This window comes from Meriones unguiculatus, chromosome 6, assembly GCF_030254825.1.
Source record: "Meriones unguiculatus strain TT.TT164.6M chromosome 6, Bangor_MerUng_6.1, whole genome shotgun sequence".
NCBI lineage: Eukaryota > Metazoa > Chordata > Mammalia > Rodentia > Muridae > Meriones > Meriones unguiculatus.
In genome coordinates, this window is record NC_083354.1 from 58,650,269 (window position 1) to 58,677,006 (window position 26,738).

The following is a 26,738-nucleotide window of genomic DNA, read 5'->3' on the forward strand; positions in this document are numbered from 1 at the left end:
TAATTCGATTATAATAGTAAAAAGAAAAGAAAACCATAAAAGAAAGAGAAACTGCAAATAAACATAAATACGTGGCTTTGCTCTTTCAAATTACAACAGTTCTCGGTGTATGTACACTTTTCTGTCTCGCTATTCTGAGAATGTGTGGAAAAGTGTAAGGAAAACGATTAGCCACTGAGATAAAGGGAAATATGCTTTGTAGTTCATTGCTTGAAAACACGGATGAGGATAAAAAGAAATTCAGAAACGGAGCTTAAAAAACACAACGATGTGCACTCATCGTGGGCTATTACACTTGACGGTGCACGAGGCTTCAGTGTGAGGAGGCCAGATGAGGATGGCTGCCCTCCTCAGAATATACCCCACCCACCACGGAGAGCCGATGGGTGCACCAAAGCTGTCCAGGAAGAGAATTCTGATGCATTTTATCAAAATAGCAAAAACTGCGCAATTGGGAATATTAGTCAATACCGTATCTCATTTATTTTATTTTTACGTACTTTATTATTTAAGTTACAAATTTAAAAAGAAAAAATCCCACATGAAAATTAAACAGAGCCAGAGTCTATACATCTAAATGGACTTCTATATAATTAGAATAGCCATTCTGAGGCTGCAGGACTTCACATTGGCTCTTAAGCTTTTTTATTTAATTTTTATTTTAGTGTTTTATTTTTAAAGAGTAAAAATTCCATGTCCTGGCAACTCTTATATACGCTATGAGTGGTTTGGAGTGTCTTGGAGATACTCTCAAATCCATAGAAACTCATGGCATCTTCTTCCTACAAGTCTCCTGTGTCTGTGATGCCTGTGTGATCCTAGACAGCAGAGACAGACACAAACTCATGTCCTGGAATCACTGTACCAAGCACAAAGTAAGCCGAACTTGACAAAGTTACAATATCAAGTTATCAACTCCAAGTTTTAGCCTATTCCATCAGCAAGAATTTTCAACTATGAGATGTAGTTCATCACAATAACATTTTCAATAAAATTTCTGCAAAATTAGATGATAACGAGACCATGATATTTTAAATTGAATGAATTTGAAGATAGTTAAGAATTAGACTCCCGGTGGAATTCTTTATGTCACAAGCCATGAACACTACTGTTTAATGTACACTCATGCTCCATCTGCTTCCGTTTCCATTACTTGCATCTCCTAACCAGTTTCTCAAGCACACTTTCCAGCTCCATGCTGTGTTTTCTATTTATTGAATACATTTCTCACTTCAACATTTTTCCACCTGAGCTGGCAGTTGTGGCTTTTATGGCTGTACACATGCAGGTCTCCTTAGATTATGAACTTCATATTTTTTCATTTGCCTCATGCTTCAGTTCTCCAGCTTAGTAGGCCCTAAAATGTGCAAATTGAGAAGTGTTCTGTAGAAGCCATTGCTATTCAAGGCCATTGACTTGTCATCAATTAGATTAAAACATTGGTTTACAAAAATAATGTTTCTCTTTACTTCATAAAAAATAAAACACTAGCAAAAGGGAACCCAGCTGTGCTAAGAAGCGAATTACTTTATGTGGGTAAGCAAACATCTTCTGGTCAGGATGGCGATGTATTATTCAAGTGCACTTTACTACATCAGTTTTGAAGTAATGTGAACGTTATATGTTGTTTCTAAGTAAAATAAGGGAGTGGAAGAGACTAAAGACTTGGCTTGTTTTTGTTTCTTTTTCTTCTTCAAACATGTGAGTTATTTGGGTTCTTAAAAACATGCTATCTGCAGTTCTGTGGGTACTAATAAGCAGGCTGAGTGACAAGAGTCTTATGTATAATGTCTTAAATTGTTACATTTAAAGAAACTTACAAAAAATACCCCATAGTTCTGAGCTATATAAAACTACAAATTACTCAAAATTCGGTATGGCCATTGAGTTTAAAAATGAGAGAAGATAGAAAAAAGCATCAATACATTTTCTTGTTTTTAACGAATAACATTAAAAAGCTTGTATTTTAGCAGGCCCAAAAAAATTTGTATAATAGTTTGTTAACTAGTAAAGTTTTCCATGATTAGAAGTATTTTAATTTTTTTGGTATGAATTCATTGAACGTAGTACTGTTCTGGTATGTAACATTCTTTAAGCATAGTATCTATATCTTCTTGCGCTCTTTTTTCCCCCTCCTATTAGTCCCCCCTAGTTCTTCCTGGCAGTTCTATTTCTATTTTTAACTCATATATAAATACAAAATCACACTTATCTACACAAAATCTAAAATCCACAAAAGAGACAAACATGATTATTCATCTTTCTGAGACGGGTTTGGTATAGCCAATTTCATCCAGTTCCTTGAAAACAACGTAACTCCTTCATTCCACTTTAAGGCAACCTTCATTGTGTACATTCGCCATGTTTTCTTTAATCATTTGTCTGGCTTGGGCAATCTAGGGCAGTTCCATAGTTTAGGTTTAAATAGAGCTACAATAACCATAGGTGTGTACATATTTCTGTGATATGTTCACTTAGTTCTCCTCAGAAAAATATCCAGAGGTAGGATAATAGGGTTATATGACAGTTTCATTTTTAGTTTTTTTAGGATCCTCCATATTGAATTTCATAGAGAACAGGCTAGTTTACATTCCTACCAGCAGTGTGTAAGAGTTCCTTTTGCATAACTAGAAAATTTATGTCTTCAAATCATAAGAAATAATCTGGATATGCTGGCTTCTGACTTTAATTCCAGTACTCAGAAGGCAAATTCAGGCAGATCACTGGGAGTCTAAGATTGATCTAGAAGACACAGAGAGAGAGAGAGAGAAAGAGAGAGAGAGAGAGAGAGAGAGAGTTCTAGGCCATGCTGTACTATAAAATGAACCCTTGTCTCAAAAAATCATAAGAAATAAAGTTTATATTCTACTTCCATAGACACATGATTTCTTCCATTTTGCTCTTCAAGATCACATGCATTTCCTTTTAATCATTTGTTATCAGCCCAAGTACTTCAAAAACATGCTCTTCTATAACATCCTTTTTAATGCAAATATCAGACAGAATGTTATCAAAAGCAAGAAATGGCAGAGCCAGTTGCCTTAATACAAAAGTAGCATTTAAATTTCCTGCTGGCAGATGCATTTGCCAAGAAATGTCTAATGTAATAAATTTAGACAATTTAACCAGCATGGTAGATTTGTCCATTTTTACTGTCAAGCATCAATGCTGGCATTTAACCCAAGTGGAAAGAGACACATGACTAAATTTACAATGAAAGATTCCAAAATTATTAGAGGTTTTCAAATAAGATGTTTTACTGGCTCACAGGCTAAATATACATCCATACATATGTAACACATAGTTGATGGACTCATTATTACCGTGTGATAAAAAGTCATCTTAGTCTTGTGGTCTTTGAAAGAAGAAAATCCTAGTGTAGTTTCCTTTTGCTATTAAATACGTTCTAGAAACTTAAATAATGCACAAAATATACAGGAATCAGCCAAATGCGGTCTAACCCTATCAAATACAGGTCAGTGCCACCATAGCAGCCAGTTGAAATTTCCCCTGGTGGAGCTGGTGAACATTCTGGACACATAGAAAGCCTAAAATTGAGGCAGAATTACTCTGGCATTGTATAAATAATCTAACTGTGACCTGTGAGGTTAAAACCTATAATTGAAGTGATACTTCAAAGCAATGACTACTTTTTCAATGCTATTTTGTGCATCCAGATAGGAAGATGACTTGTTGGGGTTTTGTCGGCCAGGAATAGTACTGAAAAAGTGATATTTTCAACAGCTGCTGGTGCATTTGTGCTCTGACAAATTAGAAGCTAAATCAAAGCATTAAAGAACATCAAAGACTTAATTTAATGCAAAAACAAGTACTCCAACTGGATCTATTTTACAGTGAATTAATAATGCAGATTTGCACCGAATGTAAATGCTTTGTTTTTTTAAGGTTTAGAAGAAAAAAAAATTGCTTACAAAATATAAGATCTGTAAAAAAAAAAAAAAAAAAAAAAAAAAGCACTGTGTAACTTCACAAAAGCAATGCAAAATAATGTGCTGTAGTGAGTAAATTCTAGAAATTTACTACATAATTGACTCTTTAAATTTAAATGTGTATTTATTAGCAAAAATTCAGTACACATTACCATGAACTTTGAGGCAGGATAGTTAACAGTTGTACCAATGGGCTCAGTTATAATACTACTTAACAATTGCCCCAGATGCTGCAAGAGTTCTTTGTCAGTAGTTTTTATACAAGCAAAATAAATGTACATGCACTGACTACTCCTGCTGCTCTGCCAATGCATACGCATTTACCACATTGCCTAACTCGCCAGTAGTTTTTTCAAAGATGAAACTACCTTGTTAGGTTATTAGTGGAAATTAAAAATGCAAGCATGAAAACAACTTTATTAATGCTAGTGCTTACATAAAGAATAAAGACAAATAATTCTGAGATGGTTCTGTAACTCCTTGGAAATGCACATAAATGTACAACTGTCCACACTACCTTCATTAAAGCATAACTTGTGTTTAAAGATTGCCGTGAGCATGATTCTGGGACCAGTTAGCAGATATCTTAGTCTAGACTTATCTTATTTGTTTTCACAATCTTAAGTATTATTGTGGTACAGAATTTTCCTCTTCATATCGCTAAGCATTACCATAAATACAAAAATTTCAAGAAAAAAAATGAAGCAAGTATGTTTTTTTTTAATTCTTTGTAGTGATTAATTTCCTCTTAGAAACTGAAGTTTTCATGATAATATTTGTATGTTATTATATTAGGTCATTATAAAATTAACATTTAATAATGCAATATTCAGTTACTTTTGAAAATATTTAATAGTATTATTGTTTGAATTTTATACTCAAAAAAACTCACATTATCGCTAAATTGATATTTGGGCAAGTGTTTAGAAGTGGTTGGTGCCCAGTTCTTTTCATGCAGAGGCGCTCACTCTGTCAAACCACTCTGGAGAGGAGTATACAAAGTGTCTGCGCCCTGCTGTAGACAGAATGCTCAGTTTCAAAATAGTGAGTTTGTATCTATTATATATTACAATAAAGCCCCTTCCTCATTAATTTTACTGAAGTCTCCAGATGGGAAACAAAATATTAATTTTGTTCAGCCTTAGGCATTGTTGACTGTTAAGGTGCTCACTAAATCACTGACCTTATTCACATTAATATTAGATTTCTACTATAAAAATTTAGGACCCTTGGGTATGGGGTTCAGTTTGTCATAAGTATAATTAATTGTTTTTAAAAATGATTAATTTGTCAAAATGGCAAAAAAGAAAATATTGGGCAGATGAGGCTCTCGAGCAAGCTAGCCTACCTTAAAGTCATGGTAATACTCATGAAATTATGCAAATTAATTGACTCTTTCAATGTTGCATAAAATGCTGCTTCTAGTACAGTGCATGGAACATTAGGCTGTTCATCCAGCAAAAAAAGAAAAAGAAAAAAATAAGGAGAAAAAAGTTGCATTTCAGAGGCTGGGGTCTATATAAGCCAGGTCTTGAAAAGACCTCAGCTACACTCTATTCTCCACAGAACAGTTGGCTTTCAACGTTGCATAAGGAACTCGTGTGCTGTTTATTACAATTTTTCCTCAAGCAGCTGTCAAAAAAAAAAAAAAAAAAAGCTATGTCTTGTGGAGTTTCCCTTCTTTTAACACAAAACAAAGCAAAAAAACCCTGGAAGATGCTTTCACCATTGAAACATGAGAAAGGAACATGATATTTATACAATTATTTAGCAATACAAGCTTTTACAAAGATACAATCATCTAAATAAGACAGAAAATGATATTGTGCTATGCTTTTTCAATAATATTCTCCTGGTATTTAGTGGAGTTCCTAGGCTTTAAAAATAAATAACAAGAGCAAAATCAAAATCAGTTACCTCAGAGTAAGGATCCTGTACACAGTAACTCAAAAGTCAGTTTTTAGAGATTAAATTAAGAAAACAAATTAATGAAAATTTTAGGTTCAGAAATGCATTTTTATTTTAAATTGTTTCTAGAAGACAAGTGCCACAACTCAAAAATAGTAAAAATTAAATTTTAAAATTAACCAAATTTGCCCCGGGTAGTCCTCAGACCTCCCTTATGGTAATAACAGAATCTCCCATGTGAGATTGAGGCATGCATCAAAGAAAGAATACCCTCTCTTTGCAACTGTGTCTCCATTAGACAAATGAACTCATGTAATCAATTACTATGGTTTGAGGCAACAATTCTAGACTGGGACTAGCAGACATGTATTAATTCTCAGCTCTCCTCTGTCTATAAGTCTATATCAATAAACATTTCTCAACACTCCCATCACAACTCTATAGTGACCCCCCTCAGAATTTTATGGCCTGACTTTTCTGGGCTTCAGAATGGTTTTAAACTGACCGCTTGATTATGAAACAAGAACATATGATCTTTATCTTGTAAACACTTTATCTTTAATGTTTACATAAAATTGAGTAACCTGGGCATGACGATGCACACCTTTAAGCCCAGCCCTTGAGAGGTGGATCTCTGTGAGTCCCAGGCCAGCCAATGCTACACAGTGAGACTCTCTTTCTGAAAGACCAACAAAGTGCAAGGAATCCAAATGGGCATTATTAACTGAAGGGCTCTGCAGAGAGCTCCATACTTGGCTATGATTTTAGCATGTTTATACGTATACTTGGGTTATGGTCAATGCAAAAGTGAGGGCATAATAAAGTGGGCACTGGCAATAGCACCTAATCTGTTTTTAAAGATATAAATCAAATGTAAATATTTAACTTAACTTAATCGTTATTAAGTCAAAGAGTTGTTTTTTTGTTTTGTTTTGTTTTGTTTTGTTTTTCTGGCTTTAAGACAGAATCTCACACAGTAAGTCAGACTGTCTTAAAATGCAGCTATAACCCAGGCTGGCATCTAACTTGTTGCAATCCCCCTGCCTCAGCATGAAAATACCTTAAAATACTTCTGTTAATTCTTTGAGAGACATAAATGCATACAACGTATTCTAAGTCTGCTCACCCTCACCTCCTCCCTCTAACTCCTTATTGATCCACCCTGCACACTCTTTCCCACCCTTTCCCAACTTCATGTCCTCTTTTTTCTACCTATAATCTACTCAGTCCAATTTGAACGTCAACTATTTTAAAAATAACACACGTTGTTTCAATTTGTATTTTGAGGCAGGATCTTCCTACACATACCCTGGCTGACTTGGTATTCATTATGTGTTGCATGCTTGTACTTGTTTTAGCTTAGAGCAATCCTCCTGCCTCAGCCTCATGAGGGAGATTGCAAGGATATATATATCATCAGACCGGCTGTTTCAATCTCACAATTCTCCAGCTCTAAATTGTCAATTGTAAAACCGGTATCTATTCTTAGTTCCTGATACATTTGCTACAAGTAATATAAACCAAGTAAACATGGGTGCTTTTGAGCTCAAATCTCATTGTTTTTTAAGTCACAGGTTTTAAAATTTGCTCTTCATTAACACGATTCACAGAGAGGCTAATTACCAATATATTCGATATTATCGATCCTCTCTTACTTATTTTAAATGTATATTAACAAGAGGGGTTTTCTCACCTTGTCCTGTTCGTTAAAAGCAGCACTGCACAGTATCTAAGCAACTCTTTTTATTTCCCCTGTATTAATCATCCAGATTTTATTCTTTTCTTGCTGGGGATTCAAGTTTTATAAATTCTCTTTTTAAAATATTAGTTACAGTTTATTAACTTTGTATCCCAGCTGTAGCCCACTCCCTCCCTGATAATACTGAGTTATGATGGTCCTGTTTCAAAGCTCCAGTTTCAGGGCTGGAAAGATGGTGGTTAAGAACCAGCACTGCTTCTGCAGAGGACCTGTGTTCAGCACCCAGCGCCCACATCACCGTGTAGCTCACAACCACTTGTAGCTCCAGCTCCAGGAGACCCAGCACCCTCTTCTGGCCTCCGCTAGCACTGCGCTTATGTGCACAAACCCACAGGTAAACAAAAGCATCATCAGATAATTAAAAGTTAAATAAATCTTAGAACTCCAGTTCCACACATCCATTCTGCCTGAGGTAGTTTTAACCCCGACTGGGAGGTCCCAGCTAATTGCTCAAACAGACCATAGGCAAATTATGCTATATTAATTTTCACCAACACCTGAGTTCTGTGCGGATTCCGCTTTTAATGTGCACTTTTAAAGTGGCACTAGTTAATATCTACAAAGAGGTGGCTTATTTGGCCATGTTCGTGGATTGACCTCCTGATGCCCTAGGTATCAGGGTGTCTGCTTATTACTAACCCCAAGAGTAAGTCAACCCAAGCTCTGTTTAAGAAGTCACCTTTCATATACACACAAATGATCGCTAGTGCCACGTACCAGACTGAACACACAATCTCACAATTCTGCAGCTGTACAATTGTCAATTGTACAAATGTGCCATGACGAACTGATATGAAAATAAAATACGGATAAGGCCAACATCAATTTTTATTTCCTGATGTATGTGCTATGAGCAATACAAACCAAGGGGCCATGCTGTGCTTTGAACACAGTTTTCAAGCCTTCATTCTGCCAGAGATAGCTTCCATGTCAGCTGATTGGTGGTTTCCTAGACAATAGGCTGCTTAAGGTGAGGGATTAAAATCAGAATAAATTAACCAGAAACTACCAGAGGTGCAAAAAAGCTGAGCATATTCTATGTGGTCACATTTATTTCGTGCATTCCAGAAAAAGAATAAAACATGCCTCCTAGCTGTAAAAGACTACTGTTTATTCAGTGACTAGTACATGTTATCTGCCATTGCACTTAAACTTCACAACCATCTTGCCAGTACTTGCCTGTATCTTATTTGGGGATAGTAGGCCATGGGGAGGTCAAATATGCTGGAGGGGCTCAAACGCACAACTTGTATAAAGCACAGGGAGCTTGATGATGTCCCAGAGTTCTTCCTCCTGGGCTTGTCTTATTGCTTCCCATTATTAATTCACATTGTCTTTTTCACCAGGAAGATTCCCTAACCACCACCCTCGCCCCAAAGCACCTCGCCACAAAGCATGCTGTAGCGCTTCTTCGGAGATCTTCTGTTTCCAGAGGACGAAAGCCTGCGTTTGTTTTCATACAGCAGGAACAGCATCATCAGGCATACAATAGTGGTTAGGAAATGTTTGAACAAAAACATCTAAAAGAGAGGCCGGAACCTATATATCAGTCTTCCTATCCATGCTTCCTCTTAATACTCCAAAACATGTATTTTGTGTGAGATAAATTGCTTTTTAAGAATCCCAGAGCCTAGATATATAACCTACACTGGCCCAAATTAAAATGATCAATCTGATCCACTTCCATAAAGTCTTCAAAAGGGACAGTAGGAGTCAATCAATTTATGCCCTGAAAACTCTCTCACACACCAGAAAGCCCAGGTTTGTTTCTGAAGCTGTGCTATGGATTAACAATCCACACACAAAAAAATAAATAAATAAAGGACCAAACAACACATACTCAACAACTTCATTTGCATTACAAGTAGGTAGCCTGCCATGGTATTTTGCTACCCCACTGACACGTTGCCAGGGAACAACAGAAGAATAAAAACCTGTGTGTCTACTCACAGGTGAGGAGCAGAACTTGAATAAAATGAAGCTGCTATTCAATCTGTTATTCAGCTCACCACATAAACACACGCCCGCTCTTCCTCCCCAGCCACGAGAAGAAGGATGACAGGGGCAGCCACCTGCCAACTGGAGGTCCCCAGCATGGAAGGACCCTGAGGTTCTGGACATGCTGAACAGAATGTTGAAAAAGAGCAAAGAAAAGGAGGTAGTGGCGTGGAGAAGGAACTTCTATACCCAGCCAGAGAAAAAGCATTTTAAATGTAACAGCAGCACCTCAGAATGAGAGAGTGGAAATGGGGAGGGGGCAGCAATCACCATGGCAGCCTGAACTAGCCAGGGGACAAAAGGGCTACTTGTTAAAGCAAACAAATTAAAAAAAAGAAAAGAAAACTTTTTCAACAAACATTTATTAAATGTACGTGATCTGGGTCTGTTTTGAAGTCAGTTGTCACGGTTCTTGGCTGATTTTGTTTGATCCCCGCAAAGCATCCTGCAAAAAGAAATTCTACTGATAAATAAGCCGTGCTGAGTGCAATGACTTGCCCATGTTTATTCCCCCGGTAAGTAAGAGAAACAAGGAAACTAAACTTGAAACCCAAATCTGTATGACCCTGAAGTCCTCCTGTGCTGTCTACACTGTATCGTCTTGCCAAGGTGCAGTGCCATCTCCAAGAATCCCAGTCTTCTACCAACCATCTCTTTTCCAAATCCAGAGTCAGAGAAACCATGCAGGGTTGTGTAAATTCTGGTTTTATTTAGATCCACTTTTCTCTCTCTGTAGTGACCTGATGAATTTTTGTGGGGCTCTCCCTACCCACACCACCTTTCCTGCTCATGATACTGTCCCTTATTTAAAAAAAAAAGTTATAAAAAGCACTCCACTGGACAGTCCTACGCTTTGGGAGCGCATTATCACAGCACCCATCACCTTTTTGTTCCCTCAACTAGTCACACAGTGAATCGGAAGCCAGAGGAAGCCTGGGTGTCACTGAGACTCTGTCTCTCCTCATTGTCCATAATGAGGAGCTACTTCCATTCCTGCACAGACCAGAAACAGTGTCATCAACAAGCTCCTTAGAAGTTCAGGATCTCAGCTTTCCAGATGTACTGAAGCAGTCCACATGCTTAAGTGTAAGGCATTTGTGTGCATATCATTGCCTGAAAGAAAATTTCTCTTTAAACTTCAGGCCATTAGAAGAAGGCATTCTGGGATCTTTGAGGGCAAAAGAAACCCCCAAAAGCTTACACAGGTGATAACGGTGACAAGAGGGAACACTTGGCCAGTTGGTTGCTAAAAGTACAAAAGGAGAGAGTGTATTTGGCCCATTGTTCTAATTAGATCACTATAATTCAGTATTCCTGCTTATTACCTAAAGAAAGCTGCACGCTGGGTCTGAAATCTCATCTATGAAATGGCTTCTGGCTGTGTTGACAGGTGAGAGAATTCTAGGCTGCTTGCAAGATTCTGGGACAATACTTTTCATAAATGCTCTTTAAGGGAGATATTAAGACATCTAAAATCAGATGTTGTTTTAGGAGAATGGGGTACCACACAACCGTATAATAATTATGGATACTGACGCTTTCCCAGGCCCGATTATACCTCTAAGGCATGCTGACAAATATAATTTCATCTTTAATATGAGATAAAATCTTTATTTCAATAAAAACATAGAAGAAAAGGAGTTGGTATCTTGGGCATAAGCTATCATATGTGGCCATATTAGAAGCTCCCTGAATGTTTTTAAACTTAGAAGCCACGAATCATTGAATAATAACATTTCTATATAGTGTGTGAAGAACTACTAAAATATAATAGCTATTCCATAATTAGAATTTGGAACACTAAAATTATAGCGCACAAAGCCTAGTTTTGTCACATGACGGTCAGCTAGATGTCTGGTTTTGGTGGTCATTAATATATTTTCAAGCATTAGTAATGACAATTGTGTGCAGCTGTACCAAGCTACTACAATTTAGCCTCAACACATCTTTCCTGACATTCCTGCAGCTTAACGGCTGAGATGCAGGCAGAGAAAGAAAGGGCTGTAGGGGAAAACATCGACGGCATGGCTCATCCTGCAGTTTATAAAGCTACGACTGTCAGCAAATGGGAGAAGAGATAAATCCTATTATAACAAGACTAGGTTTTATCATAGACTCTATCCAAACCACAAAAGGTTGGCTAATAGCAAGGATATAAATGTATTTTTGAACTGTAATCTCTCCATGTGTAGTTTAAGCCTGATACAGCAGACTTGTCCACAACAAAAGTTATGATGCCTAGACACTGTCTGTTGCATTTACAAAAAGCACCTTCCGTGACAGGCATAAGAGAGAACCAAGACAGAAAAGATTAAGGCAGCGAGAGAGGACTTTCTTGAAGTATTTGTACTTTAGAAATGGTAGAATCCATGTAAAGCATGACTTAGTTGATACTTTGAAAAACATTCTAAAAAGTGTGATTTCCTTGGGAGGAAAACTACAATTAATATGCTGAGCATGTATGGAGAGCAGCCTAACATAATGACTGGTAGATTCTGTTCTTTAAAGCGACAAGCACATGCCTAAAAACCTTAAATATTTACTAATCCCTTTGATACTCACAGTAATTCTGTGACACATACTTTTTTACATATGAATAAATAGAGGGCTAGCTATGTCTCATCTCAAAGTCAGCAAAGAGCAAGAACGTGATCCATGAACTGAGCCAGGGACATCTGACTTCAGAGGTAGATTTACCCCTGCAGGTGATGCACCAACGTGCAGGTAAAAAACAACAACTTAATGATCATTTTCCCCATGGTATTCCTGAATGCTAAGCTGGTATGATGGGAGGCTTATTTCTCATAAAGCTTTAGCAGAATCATGTCTTACTGTTCTGAATACTAACCAATTTTCCTGGTTGGATTTTTCAGATCTCCCTGTATATTTATATTTACTTACTCAAGTGTATATATCCACATTCCTGGCACATCACATCACAAACACACACAAACACACACATATATATAAAACATATAAAAATGTACATATATTCAAACTTAAGCACATGATTTATTATTAGCACCAGAAAATTTTAAATGGACTTAATATATTTGTTTGAGTTCTGTAATGGTATTTTCCTCAACAATGAAAATGTTTACTACATTTCTGTTAACCCAGTTCACGTCCATCTCATTTCCACAAGAGATTACAGAACAAAGTAGATAAAACAGAAAATGTGTCAACAATGGGGGTTGGGAGTGATTTACCATTGTACTCTAAGATCAACTTCATTGGCTCCTGTTTTAAGGGGTATTCACAATCAAGTCAGAATGTTTGATAAAACATTATTTTAACCAAAGCTAAGGATAATTGTGGTATTACCCCTCAAAAGGATATCTCTCCTCTCTCTTTCTCTCTCTCTCTTCTCTCTTCTCTCCTTCCCCTTTTTTCCCTCTCCCTCTCCTCTCCACTCCCCACCACCTCTTTTTTTTTTTTTTTGGCATTTTGAGACAGTCTCATGATGTATCTCTGGCTTTCCTGGAACTCACTATGTAGACCAGGCTAGCCTTCAATTCACAGAGATCCATCTACTTCCCTCCTGTGTGCCTGGATTTAAAGACCCGGGCCTCCACACCAAGTCTAATAACATTTTGTACCACAGACTAAAGGATATCATCTGTAAGACAAGGCAACAGCTACAGCTATTGCTTTCATTGTGTTTAAATCACAGATTCCTCAATAGTCAATGGTGGCTATCAGAAAGCACTTAAATTTTATACAGTAAATGTTTGGCTAATCCCATGATACTTGTAAATGTTTCATAAATCTATATAAACTTTACTCTTCTCTGTCATAACCCAGACTTAGTAGGCAAATTTCTGAAAAAAATATCTTGCAAGTTATGTGCAAAATCTTTGGACTAATTTAGATGTTTTTCTTAAGCCATGACTTGAGGTTCCATCCCAAGACACGGGAAAGTGACCATAAATATTTATTCTAAGCTGTGCCTTCCCATTTAAATGACTGAGGAAGTTGGAAAACAGTAGGTGCAGAATTAATTTCAACTTAAATTCTCTTATGTGATGAACACTTGACTCTAAATATCAACACCACCTCAGCTCCTGGAACTACAATGGTTTATCTGGAGAGGTCACGCTAATAAATATTTTGACTTCTGTTTTCACTGAAACACCTGGGTCAGCTGAATCTCTGGAGTTCTACGTTAGCACAAATAATAAAAGTTTAGTATTTTCAAACACTTAAAACATGATTTCAACAAAAAACAAATATAAATGCTAACAAACTTTTCCATTTCTTTATGCTACCCTATTCAAATTCGTACACTAAATAATTGGTAGTATTCTCAAAAGACACGCACACTAAAACATTTTATTAATATCCCCTAAGGAAGGAGAACACTTACACAAGGTAAAACAAAAGACACTACTTTTAATTTTGTATTTTGTCTAAATAAGAGTGTATATTTTTTTAAACTTCTTTTCTCCTAGATCCACTTTTATAAAATCATGTAAATTCTGACTATTTTACTCCTAAGTACAAATAGCATATATTTTTTTACATTTTCAGAAAATTCACTCTTCATTTGGAAAATATTGATTTATTTTAAGTAGGAGTTCATGTTAGATCAGAAATTAATACTACTCTCCAAAGCTACGTGTGTTTTATACATATAAAATATAATGTAATACAATTAAAAAATTGTTGCTAAACTCAAGAAGTATGAAATTTTCCATGGATAGTGGTGACTTGTAGACAGGATTTGAACATAATTGTGTGCTCTTTCCATGCAAGCTTTTTAATTTATTTGGAATGTGTAGGGAAACGATGTCCATGAAGTTGCTGATAGAAGAGCCAGGTGGCCAGCGCATCACGGATATGAATTTGTTTCTGCTTTATAAAGTATCTGCATGTAAAGGTGCAGAATTATAAGTCAGCCCCTCCTGTGCACACAAACAAAATCCGTGGGACATTATCATTCATTCTGACCTAATACCTTTGGGTTTCTGAACAGCCATTTTTTGTGTGTCTGCATGGGAGAAGCAGAACCTTGGGTGGAGATGTAACAACCAAGGAGCATGTGCTTGTTCCGCTTAGGAGAGAGAGCCAGCCGTCTCTGCTAGTTTTATGAAATTTAAATGTCCTGTTTTGTAGAACTATATACATTGCATCTCCCTTCTGTGAGACCCACCAGGGCACCCATGAAAAGAAGATGTATCTCAGTAGGGTTTTTCTTGTAAAATATTTAAATGAAAAATTGAGCATTTTAAGGCTTTTACAATCATTCTTTTTCATCACGCAATAAAATATTCATACAATGCAAAAACACTGTAGTTGTAACAGCATTTTAATTTTAAAAATAAGCATACAGTAGTGATTCCCAAGAATGCAATGCAATCAGATAAAGGAAATATCAAGAGAAAAAAATTATATTTTTAATCTCCTAGAATTTAACAAAAGTACCCTTCACTTTTATTTCGAATGAAAGCCTTTTTTTTTTTTTTATTAGAGAAATGGAGACAAATTTAGTAGGCGTAGCACGGATTCCTTGCTTGTTTTATAGGTTCGCAATCTTGTAAAGTGGCATTATCACTTTATTATTCTATTGCTTTAACTTATTATGTGGCTAAGTCCTCAAACCCAGAAAGACGCTTCCATTAACTACTTAGGAAGTAATTTGGATTACTTATTGAATTGGGGCTAGACCATTTCATTATAAGAAGAGCTGGTGAGGATCGCTCTATTAAAAGCTGAAAGAAGTATGCAAAAAAAAAAAATAAATCTTAGAAGTTTCCTAGAGGAAGAATGTTTTTAATACCTCCTATTTGTTTCACAACATAAAGAGAGAGAGAGAGAGAGGACCTGGATTGTTTGTAAAAAGGTATATAATAGGTAAATTAAATGTAAAAAGTACAGTATGTGTCCAAATGAAAACAACATAATGGAACAACGTGACACAAGCATTTACATCCTGTATAATCAAACCCTGAAGTGATTTTTGTCTCCAGGTGCGGGGGAGGGAAGCATCTGTGGTTAAAGGGGCTTATAGTTAAACTAGGTCCACAGGCCACTACATAGTTCAAAGAAAAACTTGTTTTCATTTCCTTTATTTAAAAAAAAAAAAAAAAAAACCTGCTGGCACCGTTACAGTAACATAAATTAAGTAAAGTCCATATGCTGTTACAACTTAAATCAGAAGCCATGTGCGGCCATCAGAGTTTTTGAAAACAATCCTGTTTTTAACTTAATTATGCAAGCACGTGGGCCTGTGCTTATAGTCACATGCTACATATCTTAAGAGAACTTTGAGTTATTTGGAGTTTGTAATTTTTCCTAAAAATAAATTTCCTGACATGGAAGACTATGTTCCTTAATGTTTCGTCAGTTAAAAAAAAAAAAAAGACGAAAACAAAAACGGGACTTTTGACATACATAAGGAGGTTGCCTTTGATGTCATCCAACTTTGTTTTAAAGTTAAGTATTAGAACTCTGCAGGAAACAGTCCCATTGGGCAGGCAGGGGTTAATCTGAGTGTCAGTGTCTAGAGGAATATGTGACAGCAGGGGGCATCCGGATGTGAGAAACCTCTGGGTCACCTCCCTGTTGGTGATCTACCTATATCCATCTACCTTGTCCTGGGCTTAAATCATTATGCTGCTGGACGCCCTCTTGACTCTTACATCCAGGGATCCTGACACTGTTTTAGCAACCTGGCCTTGCTCTATGGTGAGCCTGACTTTGACCTACCACTCTGATTCAAAAGTTCTGCTGTATTTTTCGCCTTGCTTCCTGTTTGCTACGTCTGCACTATCCTTAGTCTCAAGCTATTTCTACAACCAGATCTGGGTTGAACTCTTTGATATGTTGGCACTTCCTTGTCTAAGACTAGCTCCTACAAATTTATTTGCTTTACCAAAGAAGGAAAGGTCATAGCCTATCCCCTTTACATATTTAGATTCCAGCACTCTATCAACGTTTCTGAATTCGTAAGCTGTTAATCATATGCCTTCATAGTGTATAGTCTAAGGTTGTCAGCCTTCAGTCAATAAATTCAAGATATCAAAAGTTGGGTCTTTAAGAACATTTATATTTTCTCAACCTACTAAACAATAAAATTAGCTGACTTTTCAAGCCATCTTTTATGCATACTTTCTTTGAACTTTATCCTTTATTTATACTTTCTTGAATGGTAAAACTGTAAAAGGCATTCAAGAAGACAAAGCAAACAAGCCCTCTAATAAAGCTCCACACTGTCAAATCCCGTTTTTGTAAATACGATGTGAGATGAAGGCATCCAGCAAGAAAATTTTGATTACGGCAGAAAAAGTTCCAGTGCCCATTCAAAGCTTCTAGCTGTGCTCACTGCTACACATTAGTTTCCTGTCTACTAAAACCAAAAGTACACATTCTTCTTAGTGTACAAAATAGGAAGATGTTCACTTACAGTGAAATAACTGGGATGACCACCTTTGTACAAAACTCAGCAATAAAAAAAAAAAATCAGTCAATAGTCATAAATGCATTTTGCTTATTCGGGGGCTGAAAGAATGAAATGATGTACATTTGTAAACCCCACAGTGACTCATGAAGTCAGTCAACAAACACTGCATATTCAAACACTTTCTGAAAAATATTCTGTAAACAATAATGATCTAAAGGAACCGGCAAGGTATTAAGTTCAAAACAATCCGTGAATGAGTCATGGGAATCACTTTACAGTTCAGAAAAACCGTAGTTCAGAAAATTCAGGAGTCCCAAGCTGGGTCCTGCAAACAGTCATACTGTTGCAGTTCTGCGTGCTTGCCTGGGATACCAACCACCGCAGAAGATAAACACAACATAAAAAAGCTGAAACATAGAAGTGCCTTCAGAAGGACTCCGGAGTGCATCCTGTTAGTTTGCTGATTTAATAAGAAACAAAAGTCTGTTAAAAAAAAAAAATAGTTGATCTCTTCCTCCATTCTCACAGAATGGTATTGTTCTGAGCTCCCATTAAGAAACGTCAGTGGGTATCACTAGATATCAGACCCAGTTCCCAACCCTGGTTTAAAAATCAAATTATAACCTCACCTCTTTCATCTTATTAATTTCTTTTTGAAAGCATGGGCATCTAAAAGTCTTGGAATGTATTACCTAAGAGTCTTCCCTAAAAGCTGTAAATCATTACATGTTAGTGGCAACTTAAGGGTAGATGTACTAAAATGCTTCCCCTGGGACATGGGAGCCTTCAGCAGCAGCAAGATGCTTAATGGATTCTCTCTTTTCACCTTCTCTGATACTTTTAGGAGCTGAACAACAGTAAATGCTCAATGTATTTTTTTTTATTATTCATACTTAACCCTAAATGGATTTTTTATGTTCAAGTAAAGATGGAACAGAGGGGGTCAATAATGCAAATTTACAAACAAAATGAAGTCCTCCAGAGAGGAATCATTTAACCTTTCTCCCTCTCCTGTCACCTGCCTTCTTTGCCTCTATCTCCTCCAACTGCCTGTGGGAGCCTCTCGAAGGCCCCAAACTCCATACCCAGTGTAAACCTACTCCAAGTTGGATTCCCAGAGCCAATCTGACTTCAAAATACAATTCTGAATGCGGCAGACTTGTGGTGACATTCTAGCTGAGCTGGTGTCTGCAAGGTTGTTGGGAGTGAGGCAGGTGACTGATAGAAGCCCCTGCAAGAATCCCTTGATGAAGTCATGGAGAACGTTTGTCCTTGTTCCTTGGGGAACTGCTTTGTAGCTTGGATGTAGTGGAGTCATCAACATATCACAAACGTTGCTTTTGTTTTCTTCGGCCTGACTCACTTTTGAGAGTTTTACTAGAGCAAGTGCCTGAAAAATGTAATGGTTGATGAAGGAGAAATACTCCAAACAAGGAGAATCAAAATGGATCAACTATCCATTTAACATCATGCATCTAAAGAGACTCCAGCTTATTTTACATTTTCCACTTGTATTCACATATGAGAAAACACTTGTGAAGTTTCGTATGGGCAAAACCAATAAGCACCAGGACATGGAATTCTTAGTAACCTGAGAGAGCCTGAAGATCTCTAACTGCTTTGGGGGGTGGCATGGTATATACTGCCATTTTCTAATTTCAACCAGCCTGCCTTGTAAAAGGGAGCTATTTGGGGGCCATTCCTCCACTGTAAGAGGCAGAATTTTTTGTCCCTTTTATAACCCAAAAACTTATTTCTCTTTTCTAACCACATCAGGTCCTTTCCACCATTGATGTCCATAAAATGTGAGGATGAATACAAATTACTGTCTAACTAGTAACTCCCAGTGAAACATCCTGGAAAGACAGGATAATCAACTCTCTAGAATTCTAGCCAGTGACAACCTAAGTAGTGAGAGGACTTTCAGGGCAACAACACTAAAATTTTAGTGGAGCAATTTCTCTCCATTTTGGGGTGTTCATTTGTTTTTTTGGTTTTTTGTTTGTTTTGTATTTTGTTTTTTGGGGTTTTTTTGGTGTTTTTTGCTTGCCTGCTTGCTTGGTGGGGTAGGCAGAAGTCTACTGTATTGAAAAAAGAAAAAGAAAAGGACTCTTTTATTATATGATATTTTGACTGGTTCGTTTTTCTCTTGCAGAAAATTGGTGCAATGTTAGGAAAGAAGGTTACAAAAAAATCAGCTTTTTTTTTTTTTTAATGTTTTTTGTACTTTGGTATACAGTGCAATTTTACCTCTATATATTAATGTATGTGGCCAGGGCTATGGCTTTCTCAGTAAATTTCCACTGTCTTATACCTCTGTGTTAATAGACTTGTGAAGTTACATCCTATGCACATTTACTTCAGCTAATTTGATGACTTGCAATTATTATTTAATTTAAATCAATCTTTTACTACATATAGGCAATAAATTTAAGAAACGTATCTTTGATGGATATATTTTTAATTGCATATATGCAACAATATAGGTAAACAATGTTTTTGAGGCAGGAATGCCTTCCAACACATGGAAGACAATTTATCTATGTGTGTTCTGTCACGTGGCTTAGAAGCTGCAGGTTAAGCAAATTACCTTAGGGAATTTATTCTTAATTCTGCCCATCACATAAGTGAATTATCCATTCTGAGTCTTTCGGCAAAGGCTGCATTTTTTTTTATCTACCTACCTTCCTACTTAGCAGCCTAAAGGGACCCATCACATCAGCAACACCTTCTATGCGCTGTCGCATCCCAGCTTGAACACACTAAACTCAAGGTCTTTGAAATCTTTAAAGCCAATCATACGTAAGACACATTCTATACAGCAGGGCTAGCTGGCTACACTTCAGCACCAAACAATACTTCCAGCCTTCTGATATACATGTGTCACCTCTTTGTGACAAATAGCTGGTATTAATTAGGCACTAGACTTGGTGAGATTGCTGTTATTAACTGAGAGAAGATGGGTTGGATTTAATTGTGTGTGACTTCAAAGTCAAGTGACTGATATTTCAAGCATCATTTAAAATGTTTGCTATTGAAGTCATTGTATTCACATAAAGACTGTCTAAAAATATAAAGGAGACTGATGAGAAAGCTGAGTACATTTATACATCTATCTCATGAAGTATATTGGATGTCATTTTGCTGGTATTTCCGACTGACATATGTAATATTTATTTGTTTAGCTGCATACATTTTTTGTTAATAATGAACTTGAAAGTTCTCAAAATTAACGCTCAGCAAAAATAATTTGCTTACAGTAGTAACCGCTCTTAAAAAGACAAATTTATAATATATTTTGATGGAAATGGAAATAAAACATAAAAACAAAATCCAAATCCTTAAATCAACATATTATGTACCTATAAAAATAGTTAGGAACACAAAAATAACTAATGCACACTTACATTTTTAAATACTATAATTTTGTTCCAGATGATAACAGAGAAAGCAATTTTGCAGCATAAAAATGATACTGAAATGCAATGACTAGCATGATTTAATGATGAGTAGCTTCTTCTATATTTATAAAAAAATAAGTAAGGCAAAAGCATTGCAACTTAAAATAGTCCAATACATGTAATTAGTAATGAAAGCATCACTATAGCAATTAAGACACTTATTTACTAGAGACTTAACATAAAATATACAAGACAATTACATGAAATTTTGCTTAATTGAAATATAATCTGTTGTAACAAAATATCCTTTGGGTATTGTTATAAGAATAGAACTAGAACTCAGCGATGGTAGCAATTGCCTTTATTCCCTGCAGGTGAGGCAGAGGCAAGTGAATCTCCAAATTTGAGGCCAGCCTGGCCTATAGAGCTAGTTTCAAGATAAACAAGGCTACAAAAAATAGATAGATAGATAGATAGATGATAGATAGATAGATAGATAGATAGATAGATAGATAAACAGATAGATAAAAATGAAAGAATAAAAATATAATCCATGCTAGCCAAAGTTAATCCCAACTAACATATCACTACATGCTTTAAGATAAAGCCAAGAAAAAGTTATCCACATATACACATGTTGAGAGTTGGGAAAAATAACATTACGCTACTATATTTGATTTTTTTTTACTTTTTTTATTCTTGATCACATAGAGTCATAAAAATTTTGTAAAAAGGTTATGCTTGAGTCAGGGCAGATGTTAGAGTAGGAATAAATATTGCTTGTCTATGACTTCAAGAATGTAAAGGAAACATTGATCCATAACTTCAAACACAACTGAGGAACGTGGCAAGGCAAGAGAGAATCACGGTAAACAAAAGGCTGGGAGAGACCACATAAAATACTGAACCATTGGATGCCAGATTTATAAAGAAAACAGACTCTAGCCTGAAGCACTAAATACAGGAGGAGAGTGAGGATAGTTCCCTCGACCTCTACTAAGGGCCTGCAAACAAAAGAAAAAAAAATCTAAAGAAGCTAAGAGATGAAACAAAATTTTAAGAGACAAAAATGGGGCTGCTGGGAAATCACCCAGCTTCCCTGGCAGCATCTTACACTCTATATTGAAAAAGGAGAGACCAATCCTGGAGAAGCTCTGCAGTCCAACTTATCCCAGCAAGAGAAAAAAATTGTCCAACACTTTCTCCAAAATCCAAAAGTCTCCTTGCATTTCACACACACACACACCCACACACACACACACACCACATATGCACACACCACACACATACATGCACACTAAGAGATCAGACCCTAAGAACCACAGACCGTGTCAAAAACCTAGAAGAGACTGCCTGAACTGAAATGCAATGAAACAATCTTACTCAAGTCAAGACAGAGTGTCTTAATGAATAGGTCTCCTGAACACTTGTAAAAGAATATAAAGTGGCATAGATAAATACCAGAGGAGGCAAACTGCATCAGAACCCCTGATGTTGAAACCAGTGTGGGCAAAGTGGGGCTATACTGGAAGGCAGGCAATGACCAGTATCTGAAGTATCTGAAAAAGTATCTGAAGAAACACATCATGCTGTTGGCTGGGAAACTACTGACCCTAGGCATAACTTTGACCCTGCAAGTAACCAGTTTGAACTCCACTGAGATGCTGTACATTAACAAGTCTAATCAAACAGGTTTAAATGAGAAACAGGTAACTAGCTCTCATACCAGCAGAGTTAAATATGTAAGACAACTCAGAGGGGAGGGATAATGAGTGATATTATAAATTATTTCATTTTATTTTTATTCAAGTTAAAATTTATTTACTAAATTTTCATCCTTGTATCAAACTTAATGTTTTGTTTAAGTTTTTATTGCTTGATTATATTTAGTAGCCATTCTGTTTCTACACTTATTCTATTGTGGGCTCTACTATTTCAATTACCAATAACCTATAATTTCCCCCTATTATTTCTACCTCATTTCTCCTTCCCACTATCCTCATAACCCCTTTATATCTTCATAATGATAATTTTCTATATCATTGGCAATCTTGATGTCTGCCCATAACAATATCCTAATTTCCCTGCTCTGTTTATTTCCCCTTTCTCCTTTTGTCTCTGATGCTCATTATATAAATTCCTAATCCTTCTCAGTTCATTCTCTTTCCATTTGTACCCAGGTCAGTAAACAACACCTTAGTACATACATATACCATCCCATCCTTGTTCCTTTAGACTCTAAAAGTTTTCAGAGTTAAAGAGGCAAGTGTTTTAAATGGTTATCACTACATTTTTATAATAGGCTTATCCATGAGTTAATGTTGCTTCTGCATTAACAAAATACTATCAGAGTGGTAGTAGATATCACTCATGGTACCCTCAGCACATGAGCGCAAGGTTTAGCTACTGAACTATAGCCTTCATCCAGACAGAGAACACCTCAACCTATTGCAGTCTAGTTCCACTTAAACATTATAAAGGACTTCGCTGAAAACAAAATATGGCTAATTTTTTTTTAAATAGCCAGGTTTTGTCCCAGTTGTGCTAGGCCCAGTACAAAATAAGAAGAAATACAAAAATCAAGACAACATGAAACACAACTCCTCAAAAAACATTTATCATTTCCATACTAATGGACTACAGTAAGAGTGAATTACATGAAAGAATTCAAAAGAATAATTATGTTGAACACAATCAAAGAAGACATAGACATCCACTGAATTTAAAAGAACACAAATAAACAACTGGAATAAATAATAAAGTCAATTCAGACTATGAAAACAGAAATAAATAGGAAAATAGAAATACTTTTTAAATTAACTTTAAATTATGAAAGTGAGATGAATAAAGTTTTTTAAATCTATCGAAAGCTTCACCAAGAGAATGTGTCAAGTAGTGGAATGTTGTGAAACAATTTTCTCTAGGATAAAACATCCTGTCCGGTAGGGAAGCTGATCAAAACTCAGGAAGTAAACAACTCAAAAGCTAGTTCCATGGAAACTGACCAAATTTACTCAGCACCTTTATACCCAAACTTATATATCACAGAGAACAGCCAAGCTTCCTGGAAGAGACAGGGATGAGCCAAGTTTACTGGAATAAACAGAGACCAGCCATGCACGCTTCCTGGAAGAGGCTCAGCCCAACTGAGCTACCTGAAACAGACACTCTCCAACCAACTGAGCAGGTTGTATAAAGAGGTCTGAGTTAGCAACTTCCATGAGCTGTCACTCATGCTGAGGTGAGTGAGCTTCTAGTAATGCAGCCACATTTGAGTCATTTCTGCTCCTTTAAGAAAGCCCTCATCCGTGAGTGCTCTCTGTCACAAACAACTCCATATTTGGCTAAGGCTGAGGATCTGGCTTGCTTCCGTGTATGTGGACCTATCTTCATTGCCCATGAGGCATGCTGGGGTTGGCTACCTAGAGGCTATTTTAAGCTGTGGGCTGGCTTTCCCCAGGGTCAGAAGATTGTTCAAGGTACCTGAATAAACTGCATTGAGAAGAAAAAGAAAGAAAGAAAGAAAGAAAGAAAGAAAGAAAGAAAGAAAGAAAGAAAGAAAGAAAGAAAGAAAGAAACCCCTCATCCATACACTTGTAAGTAACCCTAGTATGCTATGTTGATTCACCAAGTTGGACTTTGGTGGTGTCCTTAGGTTTGTCAGTCATTGGTCCCCTATCTGGGATGGGTGGTTATTCGTCCACCTCTCCCCAGAAACACTGTTGCACGCATGGACAGAATATTAGGACTTAAAAACAAGGTAGATGGATTAGGACACTGAGACAATAACAGAAACCATGAACAAAAACTTGAGATCTGTAGACACCAGCATGGTTCCTCTTCATTGCCAACTTTACAAGACTTAGAAGCACCATAAAAACACAACTTTGTGGATCTACAAAGGTGATCCAGGAAGGAGGGTGGGACCACCCTGTGTGCTTGTAAGGTTGCATCCATTCAGAGTCTTAAGTATGTCTAATTTTCTGAATTAAAAACAAACAAAAAAAATCTCATTTTCTTCTTTCTATCTCTTTTTTAAGCATGCTTTTCTCAACAATTTCTGTTTCCCCCAGTATTTTAGCTTCCTTGCCTTTTTTCTAAAGCATCCTGTCCCACCATGTGACTATTAGTCTGTCATGTCTGATCTCTGTGCCACCGTAAGTGACACAACTCTTTTCCTTCTCTTATCCATCCTCCTTCAGTTTGTTGCTGATTTTTGCAGCATGCCTTGTATTTGCATTTTCTTTTAAACTCTAATAAAATGGCTTTTGAGCTTCTGTTTGAGAGTACTCTTAAACTGTTTTATAAATGAGACTAAGATTTCAAGAAGGGGACAAGTTCCCCTGTATCACTTCATCAAGTATTTTGTCACAGCAATAAGGAAAAAGTAACTAATACCAAACTTATTACAAAACCAAATTTATGAGTCATGGGTATAGATAGTGAAATGCAAGCCAAAGGCATAGAAAACACAATCAGTAAAATCATAGAAATATGGGGGAAAATTGTTCATCCAAATATAGGAGGCATGCAGAATGCCAAACAAGAAGGAGAACAGCCACTCCGGTTATTGCAGATAAAACATAAAATGTACAGATCAAGAACAAGTATTGAAAGTTGTAAGAAATAAACAGCAAACAATGTGTACAGGCAAACGGATCATGATATAGCAGCTTTATTAATGAAAACTCTAAAGTAAGGGAGATATGAGATAAAGGTTTTCTTTTATTCAAAATTTATTTACTTTTCGGGGGGTGTTTTATTTTTTGGGTGTTTTACTTGCACGGTGTAAGTACCTTAAATTATTTCATTTTATTTTTATTCAAGTTAAAATTTATTTACTAAATTTTCATCCTTGTATCAAACTTAATGTTTTGTTTAAGTTTTTATTGCTTGATTATATTTAGTAGCCATTCTGTTTCTACACTTATTCTATTGTGGACTCTATTGAGTGCCTGGTGCCTATGGAGGCCAAATGGGCACCAGATTCCCAAGAACTAGAGGTACAAGTGGTTGAAGGTACCATGTATGGAAGAACATTCTTTACCCTATCTATTGTGTAAGTGAAGACCATTCTCAGCAAACAGACTGTCGACATCCCAGAAAATGTCGAGATCACTCTGAAGAGTGCACAGTCATTATGAAGGCCTCCCCCTACCAGGGGACTATGTGGAGGGACTTCAATCACATCAATGTAGAGTTGAGTCTTCTTGGGGGAAAAAAAAAAAAAAGGAGGCCCTGGGTTGACAAACGGTAGGGTAACCGAAAGGAACTGGCCGCTGTCAGAACCGTCGACAGTCATGTTCAGAACATGGGTGTTACCCTGGGCTTCCATTACAAGGTGAGGTCTGTGTATGCTGCCTTCCCCATCAATGTCATTATTCAGGAGAATAGGCCTCTGATTAAAATCTGAAACACCTTGGGTGAAAAATGCATCTGCAAGGTGCGGTGCGGATGAGGACGGGTGTTGCCTATTCTGTCTCTCAAGCCCAGAGAGATGAATTAATCCTTGAAGGAAATGGTATTGAATTTGTTTCAAATTCTGTGGCTCTGATTCAGCGAGCCACAACCGTTAAATCAAGGCTATCAGAAAGCTTTTGGATGGAGTCTACGTGTCTGAGAAGGGAACAATGCAGCAGGCTGATGAGTGAGACCTAGGTTACCCACCTCCAGAAACAAAAGCCTGAACTGTAAGTATGATTTGGGTGTCTTTGGGAACAATAAAAGGCTTATATTGAAAAAGAATGCTAGGAAACATATCCAGGCCCTCCTCAAGAACTACCTACAGAGGCCAAAACAGGGCACCAGATTCCCTAGAACTAGAGATGCAAATGGTTGTAAAGGTACATGTGGATCCTTGCAACATACTACCCAGGTCCTGTACAAGAACAATAAGTGGTCTTAGCCAATGAGCAGTCTATCCAGCTCTGGGACAATAGTTTTCAAGCTCTAAGAGACAATATCTGCACATCCAAATTACTACAGTGAATCTATACTGAAATCTATATTTCTACATTTCAAAGTCAGAGGATACCACACAAACACACACTAATTAATTAATTAATTAATTAGTCATAGAATATACAAACTAAAATTTTCAACAAAATACTTGCAAACCAAGTTCAAAAAGGGGAGCTCTCCTCCACTGCTGGTGGGGATGTAAACTTGTACAACCACTTTGGAAATCAATATGGCACTTTCTCAAAAAATTAGAAACAGTGCTACCTCAAGATCCAGCTATACTACTCCTGGGCGTATATATGAAAGATGCTCAAGCATACAAGAACATTTGTTCAACTATATTCATAGCAGCTTTATTC

At 36.7% G+C, this 26,738-nt stretch overlaps 1 pseudogene; it reads left to right on the forward strand.

Annotated features, from left to right (window-relative positions):
- The first annotated feature begins 222 nt into the window (after positions 1-222).
- Positions 223-26,069, forward strand: LOC110560612 (large ribosomal subunit protein uL6-like; annotated as a pseudogene).
- The last annotated feature ends 669 nt before the right edge of the window (positions 26,070-26,738 follow it).